This window comes from Tasmannia lanceolata, unplaced genomic scaffold, assembly GCF_043159265.1.
Source record: "Tasmannia lanceolata isolate RefF3 unplaced genomic scaffold, GAP_Taslan_0.1 ptg000003l, whole genome shotgun sequence".
NCBI lineage: Eukaryota > Viridiplantae > Streptophyta > Magnoliopsida > Canellales > Winteraceae > Tasmannia > Tasmannia lanceolata.
In genome coordinates this window covers 30,314,116-30,327,381 of record NW_027518680.1, presented here as the reverse complement: position 1 = coordinate 30,327,381, position 13,266 = coordinate 30,314,116, and the positions used below count along the sequence as shown (strand labels likewise).

General features: G+C 48.0%; 19 non-coding genes across 19 annotated transcripts; all 19 read right to left on the bottom strand.

Annotated features, from left to right (window-relative positions):
* Nucleotides 1-133: 133 nt before the first annotated feature.
* Nucleotides 134-252, bottom strand: LOC143871379 (5S ribosomal RNA). The gene has a single exon (XR_013246148.1). It is a non-coding gene; the product is annotated as a 5S ribosomal RNA (ribosomal RNA).
* A 597-nt stretch (nt 253-849) lies between these two features.
* On the bottom strand, nt 850-968 carry LOC143871378 (5S ribosomal RNA). Its single transcript, XR_013246147.1, has one exon. It is a non-coding gene; the product is annotated as a 5S ribosomal RNA (ribosomal RNA).
* Nucleotides 969-1,565: 597 nt separating this feature from the next.
* On the bottom strand, nt 1,566-1,684 carry LOC143873030 (5S ribosomal RNA). Its single transcript, XR_013247755.1, has one exon. It is a non-coding gene; the product is annotated as a 5S ribosomal RNA (ribosomal RNA).
* Nucleotides 1,685-2,281: 597 nt separating this feature from the next.
* Nucleotides 2,282-2,400, bottom strand: LOC143872884 (5S ribosomal RNA). The gene has a single exon (XR_013247611.1). It is a non-coding gene; the product is annotated as a 5S ribosomal RNA (ribosomal RNA).
* A 597-nt stretch (nt 2,401-2,997) lies between these two features.
* On the bottom strand, nt 2,998-3,116 carry LOC143871377 (5S ribosomal RNA). Its single transcript, XR_013246146.1, has one exon. It is a non-coding gene; the product is annotated as a 5S ribosomal RNA (ribosomal RNA).
* Nucleotides 3,117-3,713: 597 nt separating this feature from the next.
* Nucleotides 3,714-3,832, bottom strand: LOC143871376 (5S ribosomal RNA). The gene has a single exon (XR_013246145.1). It is a non-coding gene; the product is annotated as a 5S ribosomal RNA (ribosomal RNA).
* A 597-nt stretch (nt 3,833-4,429) lies between these two features.
* LOC143873141 (5S ribosomal RNA) lies at nt 4,430-4,548 on the bottom strand. The gene has a single exon (XR_013247864.1). It is a non-coding gene; the product is annotated as a 5S ribosomal RNA (ribosomal RNA).
* Nucleotides 4,549-5,145: 597 nt separating this feature from the next.
* LOC143871374 (5S ribosomal RNA) lies at nt 5,146-5,264 on the bottom strand. Its single transcript, XR_013246143.1, has one exon. It is a non-coding gene; the product is annotated as a 5S ribosomal RNA (ribosomal RNA).
* Nucleotides 5,265-5,861: 597 nt separating this feature from the next.
* On the bottom strand, nt 5,862-5,980 carry LOC143871373 (5S ribosomal RNA). The gene has a single exon (XR_013246142.1). It is a non-coding gene; the product is annotated as a 5S ribosomal RNA (ribosomal RNA).
* Nucleotides 5,981-6,577: 597 nt separating this feature from the next.
* On the bottom strand, nt 6,578-6,696 carry LOC143873341 (5S ribosomal RNA). The gene has a single exon (XR_013248054.1). It is a non-coding gene; the product is annotated as a 5S ribosomal RNA (ribosomal RNA).
* A 597-nt stretch (nt 6,697-7,293) lies between these two features.
* On the bottom strand, nt 7,294-7,412 carry LOC143871372 (5S ribosomal RNA). The gene has a single exon (XR_013246141.1). It is a non-coding gene; the product is annotated as a 5S ribosomal RNA (ribosomal RNA).
* Nucleotides 7,413-8,009: 597 nt separating this feature from the next.
* On the bottom strand, nt 8,010-8,128 carry LOC143871370 (5S ribosomal RNA). The gene has a single exon (XR_013246140.1). It is a non-coding gene; the product is annotated as a 5S ribosomal RNA (ribosomal RNA).
* Nucleotides 8,129-8,725: 597 nt separating this feature from the next.
* On the bottom strand, nt 8,726-8,844 carry LOC143871369 (5S ribosomal RNA). The gene has a single exon (XR_013246139.1). It is a non-coding gene; the product is annotated as a 5S ribosomal RNA (ribosomal RNA).
* A 597-nt stretch (nt 8,845-9,441) lies between these two features.
* On the bottom strand, nt 9,442-9,560 carry LOC143871368 (5S ribosomal RNA). The gene has a single exon (XR_013246138.1). It is a non-coding gene; the product is annotated as a 5S ribosomal RNA (ribosomal RNA).
* A 597-nt stretch (nt 9,561-10,157) lies between these two features.
* LOC143871367 (5S ribosomal RNA) lies at nt 10,158-10,276 on the bottom strand. The gene has a single exon (XR_013246137.1). It is a non-coding gene; the product is annotated as a 5S ribosomal RNA (ribosomal RNA).
* Nucleotides 10,277-10,873: 597 nt separating this feature from the next.
* LOC143871366 (5S ribosomal RNA) lies at nt 10,874-10,992 on the bottom strand. Its single transcript, XR_013246136.1, has one exon. It is a non-coding gene; the product is annotated as a 5S ribosomal RNA (ribosomal RNA).
* Nucleotides 10,993-11,589: 597 nt separating this feature from the next.
* LOC143871365 (5S ribosomal RNA) lies at nt 11,590-11,708 on the bottom strand. Its single transcript, XR_013246135.1, has one exon. It is a non-coding gene; the product is annotated as a 5S ribosomal RNA (ribosomal RNA).
* A 597-nt stretch (nt 11,709-12,305) lies between these two features.
* LOC143871364 (5S ribosomal RNA) lies at nt 12,306-12,424 on the bottom strand. The gene has a single exon (XR_013246134.1). It is a non-coding gene; the product is annotated as a 5S ribosomal RNA (ribosomal RNA).
* A 597-nt stretch (nt 12,425-13,021) lies between these two features.
* On the bottom strand, nt 13,022-13,140 carry LOC143871362 (5S ribosomal RNA). The gene has a single exon (XR_013246132.1). It is a non-coding gene; the product is annotated as a 5S ribosomal RNA (ribosomal RNA).
* Nucleotides 13,141-13,266: the final 126 nt, after the last annotated feature.

Here is a 13,266-nt window from a genome sequence, read left to right as displayed (position 1 = left end):
ATCCGGAAGAAAATAAAAAGATCCGAACCGAAACGTAGGAGGCGACGCACTAAACGTGCGTTTCAGTTCGCATCGATGTTCCAGAACCGAAAGATTGTTCGAAAAAAGTGGTAGATAGCCGAAAAAAGTGACAGGGGTGCAACACGAGGACTTCCCAGGAGGTCACCCATCCTAGTACTACTCTCGCCCAAGCACGCTTAACTTCGGAGTTCTGATGGGATCCAGTGCATTTGTGCTGGTATGATCGCACCCAGCATGCCTCTCCATTGTCAAAGTAATAAAGAGTTTTCACTCGCATTGTCGTACGAAGTCCGTTTAAATGAAAGTGCGAAAAAATCCTGCTAGATGACACCGGATGGACGATCCGAGCATGTCGGGAAGCCAGATGACCGCCAGGGCTGTCATCGCGCGATGGATCTTCCCGAGTACCCCCGAATCAATATAAGAATCGCGACGATCTGACGGGCGGATCAAAAGTTATCGTCGGAACGATATTTGTGCACCAAGGGTAGCTCACGGCCAGTAAACACCTTCCGACCGGATTCATGACTCGCATCCACTAGTACACTCATCCGCTATAGCCTGTACGTCACTGAATCTAAACAAACCCCCGCTATAATTTGACCGCAAATGAAATGTCAGAACGAATTCCGTTTATCGAATCAAACGACACTATCACCTCGCCATAATAAAGACCGGACGTCTTTGAATTCACCATCCGGAAGAAAATAAAAAGATCCGAACCGAAACGTAGGAGGCGACGCACTAAACGTGCGTTTCAGTTCGCATCGATGTTCCAGAACCGAAAGATTGTTCGAAAAAAGTGGTAGATAGCCGAAAAAAGTGACAGGGGTGCAACACGAGGACTTCCCAGGAGGTCACCCATCCTAGTACTACTCTCGCCCAAGCACGCTTAACTTCGGAGTTCTGATGGGATCCAGTGCATTTGTGCTGGTATGATCGCACCCAGCATGCCTCTCCATTGTCAAAGTAATAAAGAGTTTCCACTCGCATTGTCGTACGAAGTCCGTTTAAATGAAAGTGCGAAAAAATCCTGCTAGATGACACCGGATGGACGATCCGAGCATGTCTGGAAGCCGGATGACCGCCAAGGCTGTCATCGCGCGATGAATCTTCCCGAGTACCCCCGAATCAATATAAGAATCGCCACGATCTGACGGGCGGATCAAAAGTTATCGTCGGAACGATATTTGTGCACCAAGGGTAGCTCACGGCCAGTAAACACCTTCCGACCGGATTCATGACTCGCATCCACTAGTACACTCATCCGCTATAGCCTATACGTCACTGAATCTAAACAAACCCCCGCTATAATTTGACCGCAAATGAAATGTCAGAACGAATTCCGTTTATCGAATCAAACGACACTATCACCCCGCCATAATAAAGACCGGACGTCTTTGAATTCACCATCCGGAAGAAAATAAAAAGATCCGAACCGAAACGTAGGAGGCGTCGCACTAAACGTGCGTTTCAGTTCGCATCGATGTTCCAGAACCGAAAGATTGTTCGAAAAAAGTGGTAGATAGCCGAAAAAAGTGACAGGGGTGCAACACGAGGACTTCTCAGGAGGTCACCCATCCTAGTACTACTCTCGCCCAAGCACGCTTAACTTCGGAGTTCTGATGGGATCCAGTGCATTTGTGCTGGTATGATCGCACCCAGCATGCCTTTCCATTGTCAAAGTAATAAAGAGTTTCCACTCGCATTGTCGTACGAAGTCCGTTTAAATGAAAGTGCGAAAAAATCCTGCTAGATGACACCGGATGGACGATCCGAGCATGTCGGGAAGCCGGATGACCGCCAGGGCTGTCATCGCGCGATTAATCTTCCCGAGTACCCCCGAATCAATATAAGAATCGCTACGATCTGACGGGCGGATCAAAAGTTATCGTCGGAACGATATTTGTGCACCAAGGGTAGCTCACGGCCAGTAAACACCTTCCGACCGGATTCATGACTCGCATCCACTAGTACACTCATCCGCTATAGCCTGTACGTCACTGAATCTAAACAAACCCCCGCTATAATTTGACTGCAAATGAAATGTCAGAACGAATTCCGTTTATCGAATAAAACGACACTATCACCCCGCCATAATAAAGACCGGACGTCTTTGAATTCACCATCCGGAAGAAAATAAAAAGATCCGAACCGAAACGTAGGAGGCGACGCACTAAACGTGCGTTTCAGTTCGCATCGATGTTCCAGAACCGAAAGATTGTTCGAAAAAAGTGGTAGATAGCCGAAAAAAGTGACAGGGGTGCAACACGAGGACTTCCCAGGTGGTCACCCATCCTAGTACTACTCTCGCCCAAGCACGCTTAACTTCGGAGTTCTGATGGGATCCAGTGCATTTGTGCTGGTATGATCGCACCCAGCATGCCTCTCCATTGTCAAAGTAATAAAGAGTTTCCACTCGCATTGTCGTACGAAGTCCGTTTAAATGAAAGTGCGAAAAAATCCTGCTAGATGACACCGGATGGACGATCCGAGCATGTCGGGAAGCCGGATGACCGCCAGGGCTGTCATCGCGCGATGGATCTTCTCGAGTACCCCCGAATCAATATAAGAATTGCCACGATCTGACGGGCGGATCAAAAGTTATCGTCGGAACGATATTTGTGCACCAAGGGTAGCTCACGGCCAGTAAACACCTTCCGACCGGATTCATGACTCGCATCCACTAGTACACTCATCCGCTATAGCCTGTACGTCACTGAATCTAAACAAACCCCCGCTATAATTTGACCGCAAATGAAATGTCAGAACGAATTCCGTTTATCGAATCAAACGACACTATCACCCCGCCATAATAAAGACCGGACGTCTTTGAATTCACCATCCGGAAGAAAATAAAAAGATCCGAACCGAAACGTAGGAGGCGACGCACTAAACGTGCGTTTCAGTTCGCATCGATGTTCCAGAACCGAAAGATTGTTCGAAAAAAGTGGTAGATAGCCGAAAAAAGTGACAGGGGTGCAACACGAGGACTTCCCAGGAGGTCACCCATCCTAGTACTACTCTCGCCCAAGCACGCTTAACTTCGGAGTTCTGATGGGATCCAGTGCATTTGTGCTGGTATGATCGCACCCAGCATGCCTCTCCATTGTCAAAGTAATAAAGAGTTTCCACTCGCATTGTCGTACGAAGTCCGTTTAAATGAAAGTGCGAAAAAATCCTGCTAGATGACACCGGATGGACGATCCGAGCATGTCTGGAAGCCGGATGACCGCCAGGGCTGTCATCGCGCGATGAATCTTCCCGAGTACCCCCGAATCAATATAAGAATCGCCACGATCTGACGGGCGGATCAAAAGTTATCGTCGGAACGATATTTGTGCACCAAGGGTAGCTCACGGCCAGTAAACACCTTCCGACCGGATTCATGACTCGCATCCACTAGTACACTCATCCGCTATAGCCTGTACGTTACTGAATCTAAACAAACCCCCGCTATAATTTGACCGCAAATGAAATGTCAGAACGAATTCCGTTTATCGAATCAAACGACACTATCACCCCGCCATAATAAAGACCGGACGTCTTTGAATTCACCATCCGGAAGAAAATAAAAAGATCCGAACCGAAACGTAGGAGGCGACGCACTAAACGTGCGTTTCAGTTCGCATCGATGTTCCAGAACCGAAAGATTGTTCGAAAAAAGTGGTAGATAGCCGAAAAAAGTGACAGGGGTGCAACACGAGGACTTCCCAGGAGGTCACCCATCCTAGTACTACTCTCGCCCAAGCACGCTTAACTTCGGAGTTCTGATGGGATCCAGTGCATTTGTGCTGGTATGATCGCACCCAGCATGCCTCTCCATTGTCAAAGTAATAAAGAGTTTCCACTCGCATTGTCGTACGAAGTCCGTTTAAATGAAAGTGCGAAAAAATCCTGCTAGATGACACCGGATGGACGATCCGAGCATGTCGGGAAGCCGGATGACCGCCAAGGCTGTCATCGCGCGATGAATCTTCCCGAGTACCCCCGAATCAATATAAGAATCGCCACGATCTGACGGGCGGATCAAAAGTTATCGTCGGAACGATATTTGTGCACCAAGGGTAGCTCACGGCCAGTAAACACCTTCCGACCGGATTCATGACTCGCATCCACTAGTACACTCATCCGCTATAGCCTGTGCGTCACTGAATCTAAACAAACCCCCGCTATAATTTGACCGCAAATGAAATGTCAGAACGAATTCCGTTTATCGAATCAAACGACACTATCACCCCGCCATAATAAAGACCGGACGTATTTGAAATCACCATCCGGAAGAAAATAAAAAGATCCGAACCGAAACGTAGGAGGCGTCGCACTAAACGTGCGTTTCAGTTCGCATCGATGTTCCAGAACCGAAAGATTATTCGAAAAAAGTGGTAGATAGCCGAAAAAAGTGACAGGGGTGCAACACGAGGACTTCCCAGGAGGTCACCCATCCTAGTACTAGTCTCGCCCAAGCACGCTTAACTTCGGAGTTCTGATGGGATCCAGTGCATTTGTGCTGGTATGATCGCACCCAGCATGCCTTTCCATTGTCAAAGTAATAAAGAGTTTCCACTCGCATTGTCGTACGAAGTCCGTTTAAATGAAAGTGCGAAAAAATCCTGCTAGATGACACCGGATGGACGATCCGAGCATGTCGGGAAGCCGGATGACCGCCAGGGCTGTCATCGCGCGATTAATCTTCCCGAGTACCCCCGAATCAATATAAGAATCGCCACGATCTGACGGGCGGATCAAAAGTTATCGTCGGAACGATATTTGTGCACCAAGGGTAGCTCACGGCCAGTAAACACCTTCCGACCGGATTCATGACTCGCATCCACTAGTACACTCATCCGCTATAGCCTGTACGTCAGTGAATCTAAACAAACCCCCGCTATAATTTGACTGCAAATGAAATGTCAGAACGAATTCCGTTTATCGAATCAAACGACACTATCACCCCGCCATAATAAAGACCGGACGTCTTTGAATTCACCATCCGGAAGAAAATAAAAAGATCCGAACCGAAACGTAGGAGGCGACGCACTAAACGTGCGTTTCAGTTCGCATCGATGTTCCAGAACCGAAAGATTGTTCGAAAAAAGTGGTAGATAGCCGAAAAAAGTGACAGGGGTGCAACACGAGGACTTCCCAGGAGGTCACCCATCCTAGTACTACTCTCGCCCAAGCACGCTTAACTTCGGAGTTCTGATGGGATCCAGTGCATTTGTGCTGGTATGATCGCACCCAGCATGCCTCTCCATTGTCAAAGTAATAAAGAGTTTCCACTCGCATTGTCGTACGAAGTCCGTTTAAATGAAAGTGCGAAAAAATCCTGCTAGATGACACCGGATGGACGATCCGAGCATGTCGGGAAGCCGGATGACTGCCATGGCTGTCATCGCGCGATGGATCTTCCCGAGTACCCCCGAATCAATATAAGAATCGCCACGATCTGACGGGCGGATCAAAAATTATCGTCGGAACGATATTTGTGCACCAAGGGTAGCTCACGGCCAGTAAACACCTTCCGACCGGATTCATGACTCGCATCCACTAGTACACTCATCCGCTATAGCCTGTACGTCACTGAATCTAAACAAACCCCCGCTATAATTTGACCGCAAATGAAATGTCAGAACGAATTCCGTTTATCGAATCAAACGACACTATCACCTCGCCATAATAAAGACCGGACGTCTTTGAATTCACCATCCGGAAGAAAATAAAAAGATCCGAACCGAAACGTAAGAGGCGACGCACTAAACGTGCGTTTCAGTTCGCATCGATGTTCCAGAACCGAAAGATTGTTCGAAAAAAGTGGTAGATAGCCGAAAAAAGTGACAGGGGTGCAACACGAGGACTTCCCAGGAGGTCACCCATCCTAGTACTACTCTCGCCCAAGCACGCTTAACTTCGGAGTTCTGATGGGATCCAGTGCATTTGTGCTGGTATGATCGCACCCAGCATGCCTCTACATTGTCAAAGTAATAAAGCGTTTCCACTCGCATTGTCGTACGAAGTCCGTTTAAATGAAAGTGCGAAAAAATCCTGCTAGATGACACCGGATGGACGATCCGAGCATGTCTGGAAGCCGGATGACCGCCAGGGCTGTCATCGCGCGATGAATCTTCCCGAGTACCCCCGAATCAATATAAGAATCGCCACGATCTGACGGGCGGATCAAAAGTTATCGTCGGAACGATATTTGTGCACCAAGGGTAGCTCACGGCCAGTAAACATCTTCCGACCGGATTCATGACTCGCATCCACTAGTACACTCATCCGCTATAGCCTGTACGTCACTGAATCTAAACAAACCCCCGCTATAATTTGACCGCAAATGAAATGTCAGAACGAATTCCGTTTATCGAATCAAACGACACTATCACCCCGCCATAATAAAGACCGGACGTCTTTGAATTCACCATCCGGAAGAAAATAAAAAGATCCGAACCGAAACGTAGGAGGCGTCGCACTAAACGTGCGTTTCAGTTCGCATCGATGTTCCAGAACCGAAAGATTGTTCGAAAAAAGTGGTAGATAGCCGAAAAAAGTGACAGGGGTGCAAAACGAGGACTTCCCAGGAGGTCACCCATCCTAGTACTACTCTCGCCCAAGCACGCTTAACTTCGGAGTTCTGATGGGATCCAGTGCATTTGTGCTGGTATGATCGCACCCAGCATGCCTCTACATTGTCAAAGTAATAAAGCGTTTCCACTCGCATTGTCGTACGAAGTCCGTTTAAATGAAAGTGCGAAAAAATCCTGCTAGATGACACCGGATGGACGATCCGAGCATGTCTGGAAGCCGGATGACAGCCAGGGCTGTCATCGCGCGATGAATCTTCCCGAGTACCCCCGAATCAATATAAGAATCGCTACGATCTGACGGGCGGATCAAAAGTTATCGTCGGAACGATATTTGTGCACCAAGGGTAGCTCACGGCCAGTAAACACCTTCCGACCGGATTCATGACTCGCATCCACTAGTACACTCATCCGCTATAGCCTGTACGTCAGTGAATCTAAACAAACCCCCGCTATAATTTGACTGCAAATGAAATGTCAGAACGAATTCCGTTTATCGAATCAAACGACACTATCACCCCGCCATAATAAAGACCGGACGTCTTTGAATTCACCATCCGGAAGAAAATAAAAAGATCCGAACCGAAACGTAGGAGGCGACGCACTAAACGTGCGTTTCAGTTCGCATCGATGTTCCAGAACCGAAAGATTGTTCGAAAAAAGTGGTAGATAGCCGAAAAAAGTGACAGGGGTGCAACACGAGGACTTCCCAGGAGGTCACCCATCCTAGTACTACTCTCGCCCAAGCACGCTTAACTTCGGAGTTCTGATGGGATCCAGTGCATTTGTGCTGGTATGATCGCACCCAGCATGCCTCTCCATTGTCAAAGTAATAAAGAGTTTCCACTCGCATTGTCGTACGAAGTCCGTTTAAATGAAAGTGCGAAAAAATCCTGCTAGATGACACCGGATGGACGATCCGAGCATGTCGGGAAGCCGGATGACTGCCATGGCTGTCATCGCGCGATGGATCTTCCCGAGTACCCCCGAATCAATATAAGAATCGCCACGATCTGACGGGCGGATCAAAAATTATCGTCGGAACGATATTTGTGCACCAAGGGTAGCTCACGGCCAGTAAACACCTTCCGACCGGATTCATGACTCGCATCCACTAGTACACTCATCCGCTATAGCCTGTACGTCACTGAATCTAAACAAACCCCCGCTATAATTTGACCGCAAATGAAATGTCAGAACGAATTCCGTTTATCGAATCAAACGACACTATCACCTCGCCATAATAAAGACCGGACGTCTTTGAATTCACCATCCGGAAGAAAATAAAAAGATCCGAACCGAAACGTAAGAGGCGACGCACTAAACGTGCGTTTCAGTTCGCATCGATGTTCCAGAACCGAAAGATTGTTCGAAAAAAGTGGTAGATAGCCGAAAAAAGTGACAGGGGTGCAACACGAGGACTTCCCAGGAGGTCACCCATCCTAGTACTACTCTCGCCCAAGCACGCTTAACTTCGGAGTTCTGATGGGATCCAGTGCATTTGTGCTGGTATGATCGCACCCAGCATGCCTCTACATTGTCAAAGTAATAAAGCGTTTCCACTCGCATTGTCGTACGAAGTCCGTTTAAATGAAAGTGCGAAAAAATCCTGCTAGATGACACCGGATGGACGATCCGAGCATGTCTGGAAGCCGGATGACAGCCAGGGCTGTCATCGCGCGATGAATCTTCCCGAGTACCCCCGAATCAATATAAGAATCGCCACGATCTGACGGGCGGATCAAAAGTTATCGTCGGAACGATATTTGTGCACCAAGGGTAGCTCACGGCCAGTAAACATCTTCCGACCGGATTCATGACTCGCATCCACTAGTACACTCATCCGCTATAGCCTGTACGTCACTGAATCTAAACAAACCCCCGCTATAATTTGACCGCAAATGAAATGTCAGAACGAATTCCGTTTATCGAATCAAACGACACTATCACCCCGCCATAATAAAGACCGGACGTCTTTGAATTCACCATCCGGAAGAAAATAAAAAGATCCGAACCGAAACGTAGGAGGCGTCGCACTAAACGTGCGTTTCAGTTCGCATCGATGTTCCAGAACCGAAAGATTGTTCGAAAAAAGTGGTAGATAGCCGAAAAAAGTGACAGGGGTGCAACACGAGGACTTCCCAGGAGGTCACCCATCCTAGTACTACTCTCGCCCAAGCACGCTTAACTTCGGAGTTCTGATGGGATCCAGTGCATTTGTGCTGGTATGATCGCACCCAGCATGCCTTTCCATTGTCAAAGTAATAAAGAGTTTCCACTCGCATTGTCGTACGAAGTCCGTTTAAATGAAAGTGCGAAAAAATCCTGCTAGATGACACCGGATGGACGATCCGAGCATGTCGGGAAGCCGGATGACCGCCAGGGCTGTCATCGCGCGATTAATCTTCCCGAGTACCCCCGAATCAATATAAGAATCGCTACGATCTGACGGGCGGATCAAAAGTTATCGTCGGAACGATATTTGTGCACCAAGGGTAGCTCACGGCCAGTAAACACCTTCCGACCGGATTCATGACTCGCATCCACTAGTACACTCATCCGCTATAGCCTGTACGTCACTGAATCTAAACAAACCCCCGCTATAATTTGACCGCAAATGAAATGTCAGAACGAATTCCGTTTATCGAATCAAACGACATTATCAGCCCGCCATAATAAAGACCGGACGTCTTTGAATTCACCATCCGGAAGAAAATAAAAAGATCCGAACCGAAACGTATGAGGCGACGCACTAAACGTGCGTTTCAGTTCGCATCGATGTTCCAGAACCGAAAGATTGTTCGAAAAAAGTGGTAGATAGCCGAAAAAAGTGACAGGGGTGCAACACGAGGACTTCCCAGGAGGTCACCCATCCTAGTACTACTCTCGCCCAAGCACGCTTAACTTCGGAGTTCTGATGGGATCCAGTGCATTTGTGCTGGTATGATCGCACCCAGCATGCCTCTCCATTGTCAAAGTAATAAAGCGTTTCCACTCGCATTGTCGTACGAAGTCCGTTTAAATGAAAGTGCGAAAAAATCCTGCTAGATGACACCGGATGGACGATCCGAGCATGTCTGGAAGCCGGATGACCGCCAGGGCTGTCATCGCGCGATGAATCTTCCCGAGTACCCCCGAATCAATATAAGAATCGCCACGATCTGACGGGCGGATCAAAAGTTATCGTCGGAACGATATTTGTGCACCAAGGGTAGCTCACGGCCAGTAAACATCTTCCGACCGGATTCATGACTCGCATCCACTAGTACACTCATCCGCTATAGCCTGTACGTCACTGAATCTAAACAAACCCCCGCTATAATTTGACCGCAAATGAAATGTCAGAACGAATTCCGTTTATCGAATCAAACGACACTATCACCCCGCCATAATAAAGACCGGACGTCTTTGAATTCACCATCCGGAAGAAAATAAAAAGATCCGAACCGAAACGTAGGAGGCGTCGCACTAAACGTGCGTTTCAGTTCGCATCGATGTTCCAGAACCGAAAGATTGTTCGAAAAAAGTGGTAGATAGCCGAAAAAAGTGACAGGGGTGCAACACGAGGACTTCCCAGGAGGTCACCCATCCTAGTACTACTCTCGCCCAAGCACGCTTAACTTCGGAGTTCTGATGGGATCCAGTGCATTTGTGCTGGTATGATCGCACCCAGCATGCCTTTCCATTGTCAAAGTAATAAAGAGTTTCCACTCGCATTGTCGTACGAAGTCCGTTTAAATGAAAGTGCGAAAAAATCCTGCTAGATGACACCGGATGGACGATCCGAGCATGTCGGGAAGCCGGATGACCGCCAGGGCTGTCATCGCGCGATTAATCTTCCCGAGTACCCCCGAATCAATATAAGAATCGCTACGATCTGACGGGCGGATCAAAAGTTATCGTCGGAACGATATTTGTGCACCAAGGGTAGCTCACGGCCAGTAAACACCTTCCGACCGGATTCATGACTCGCATCCACTAGTACACTCATCCGCTATAGCCTGTACGTCACTGAATCTAAACAAACCCCCGCTATAATTTGACTGCAAATGAAATGTCAGAACGAATTCCGTTTATCGAATCAAACGACACTATCACCCCGCCATAATAAAGACCGGACGTCTTTGAATTCACCATCCGGAAGAAAATAAAAAGATCCGAACCGAAACGTAGGAGGCGACGCACTAAACGTGCGTTTCAGTTCGCATCGATGTTCCAGAACCGAAAGATTGTTCGAAAAAAGTGGTAGATAGCCGAAAAAAGTGACAGGGGTGCAACACGAGGACTTCCCAGGAGGTCACCCATCCTAGTACTACTCTCGCCCAAGCACGCTTAACTTCGGAGTTCTGATGGGATCCAGTGCATTTGTGCTGGTATGATCGCACCCAGCATGCCTCTACATTGTCAAAGTAATAAAGCGTTTCCACTCGCATTGTCGTACGAAGTCCGTTTAAATGAAAGTGCGAAAAAATCCTGCTAGATGACACCGGATGGACGATCCGAGCATGTCTGGAAGCCGGATGACCGCCAGGGCTGTCATCGCGCGATGAATCTTCCCGAGTACCCCCGAATCAATATAAGAATCGCCACGATCTGACGGGCGGATCAAAAGTTATCGTCGGAACGATATTTGTGCACCAAGGGTAGCTCACGGCCAGTAAACATCTTCCGACCGGATTCATGACTCGCATCCACTAGTACACTCATCCGCTATAGCCTGTACGTCACTGAATCTAAACAAACCCCCGCTATAATTTGACCGCAAATGAAATGTCAGAACGAATTCCGTTTATCGAATCAAACGACACTATCACCCCGCCATAATAAAGACCGGACGTCTTTGAATTCACCATCCGGAAGAAAATAAAAAGATCCGAACCGAAACGTAGGAGGCGTCGCACTAAACGTGCGTTTCAGTTCGCATCGATGTTCCAGAACCGAAAGATTGTTCGAAAAAAGTGGTAGATAGCCGAAAAAAGTGACAGGGGTGCAACACGAGGACTTCCCAGGAGGTCACCCATCCTAGTACTACTCTCGCCCAAGCACGCTTAACTTCGGAGTTCTGATGGGATCCAGTGCATTTGTGCTGGTATGATCGCACCCAGCATGCCTTTCCATTGTCAAAGTAATAAAGAGTTTCCACTCGCATTGTCGTACGAAGTCCGTTTAAATGAAAGTGCGAAAAAATCCTGCTAGATGACACCGGATGGACGATCCGAGCATGTCGGGAAGCCGGATGACCGCCAGGGCTGTCATCGCGCGATTAATCTTCCCGAGTACCCCCGAATCAATATAAGAATCGCTACGATCTGACGGGCGGATCAAAAGTTATCGTCGGAACGATATTTGTGCACCAAGGGTAGCTCACGGCCAGTAAACACCTTCCGACCGGATTCATGACTCGCATCCACTAGTACACTCATCCGCTATAGCCTGTACGTCAGTGAATCTAAACAAACCCCCGCTATAATTTGACTGCAAATGAAATGTCAGAACGAATTCCGTTTATCGAATCAAACGACACTATCACCCCGCCATAATAAAGACCGGACGTCTTTGAATTCACCATCCGGAAGAAAATAAAAAGATCCGAACCGAAACGTAGGAGGCGACGCACTAAACGTGCGTTTCAGTTCGCATCGATGTTCCAGAACCGAAAGATTGTTCGAAAAAAGTGGTAGATAGCCGAAAAAAGTGACAGGGGTGCAACACGAGGACTTCCCAGGAGGTCACCCATCCTAGTACTACTCTCGCCCAAGCACGCTTAACTTCGGAGTTCTGATGGGATCCAGTGCATTTGTGCTGGTATGATCGCACCCAGCATGCCTCTCCATTGTCAAAGTAATAAAGAGTTTCCACTCGCATTGTCGTACGAAGTCCGTTTAAATGAAAGTGCGAAAAAATCCTGCTAGATGACACCGGATGGACGATCCGAGCATGTCGGGAAGCCGGATGACTGCCATGGCTGTCATCGCGCGATGGATCTTCCCGAGTACCCCCGAATCAATATAAGAATCGCCACGATCTGACGGGCGGATCAAAAATTATCGTCGGAACGATATTTGTGCACCAAGGGTAGCTCACGGCCAGTAAACACCTTCCGACCGGATTCATGACTCGCATCCACTAGTACACTCATCCGCTATAGCCTGTACGTCACTGAATCTAAACAAACCCCCGCTATAATTTGACCGCAAATGAAATGTCAGAACGAATTCCGTTTATCGAATCAAACGACACTATCACCTCGCCATAATAAAGACCGGACGTCTTTGAATTCACCATCCGGAAGAAAATAAAAAGATCCGAACCGAAACGTAAGAGGCGACGCACTAAACGTGCGTTTCAGTTCGCATCGATGTTCCAGAACCGAAAGATTGTTCGAAAAAAGTGGTAGATAGCCGAAAAAAGTGACAGGGGTGCAACACGAGGACTTCCCAGGAGGTCACCCATCCTAGTACTACTCTCGCCCAAGCACGCTTAACTTCGGAGTTCTGATGGGATCCAGTGCATTTGTGCTGGTATGATCGCACCCAGCATGCCTCTACATTGTCAAAGTAATAAAGCGTTTCCACTCGCATTGTCGTACGAAGTCCGTTTAAATGAAAGTGCGAAAAAATCCTGCTAGATGACACCGGATGGACGATCCGAGCATGTCTGG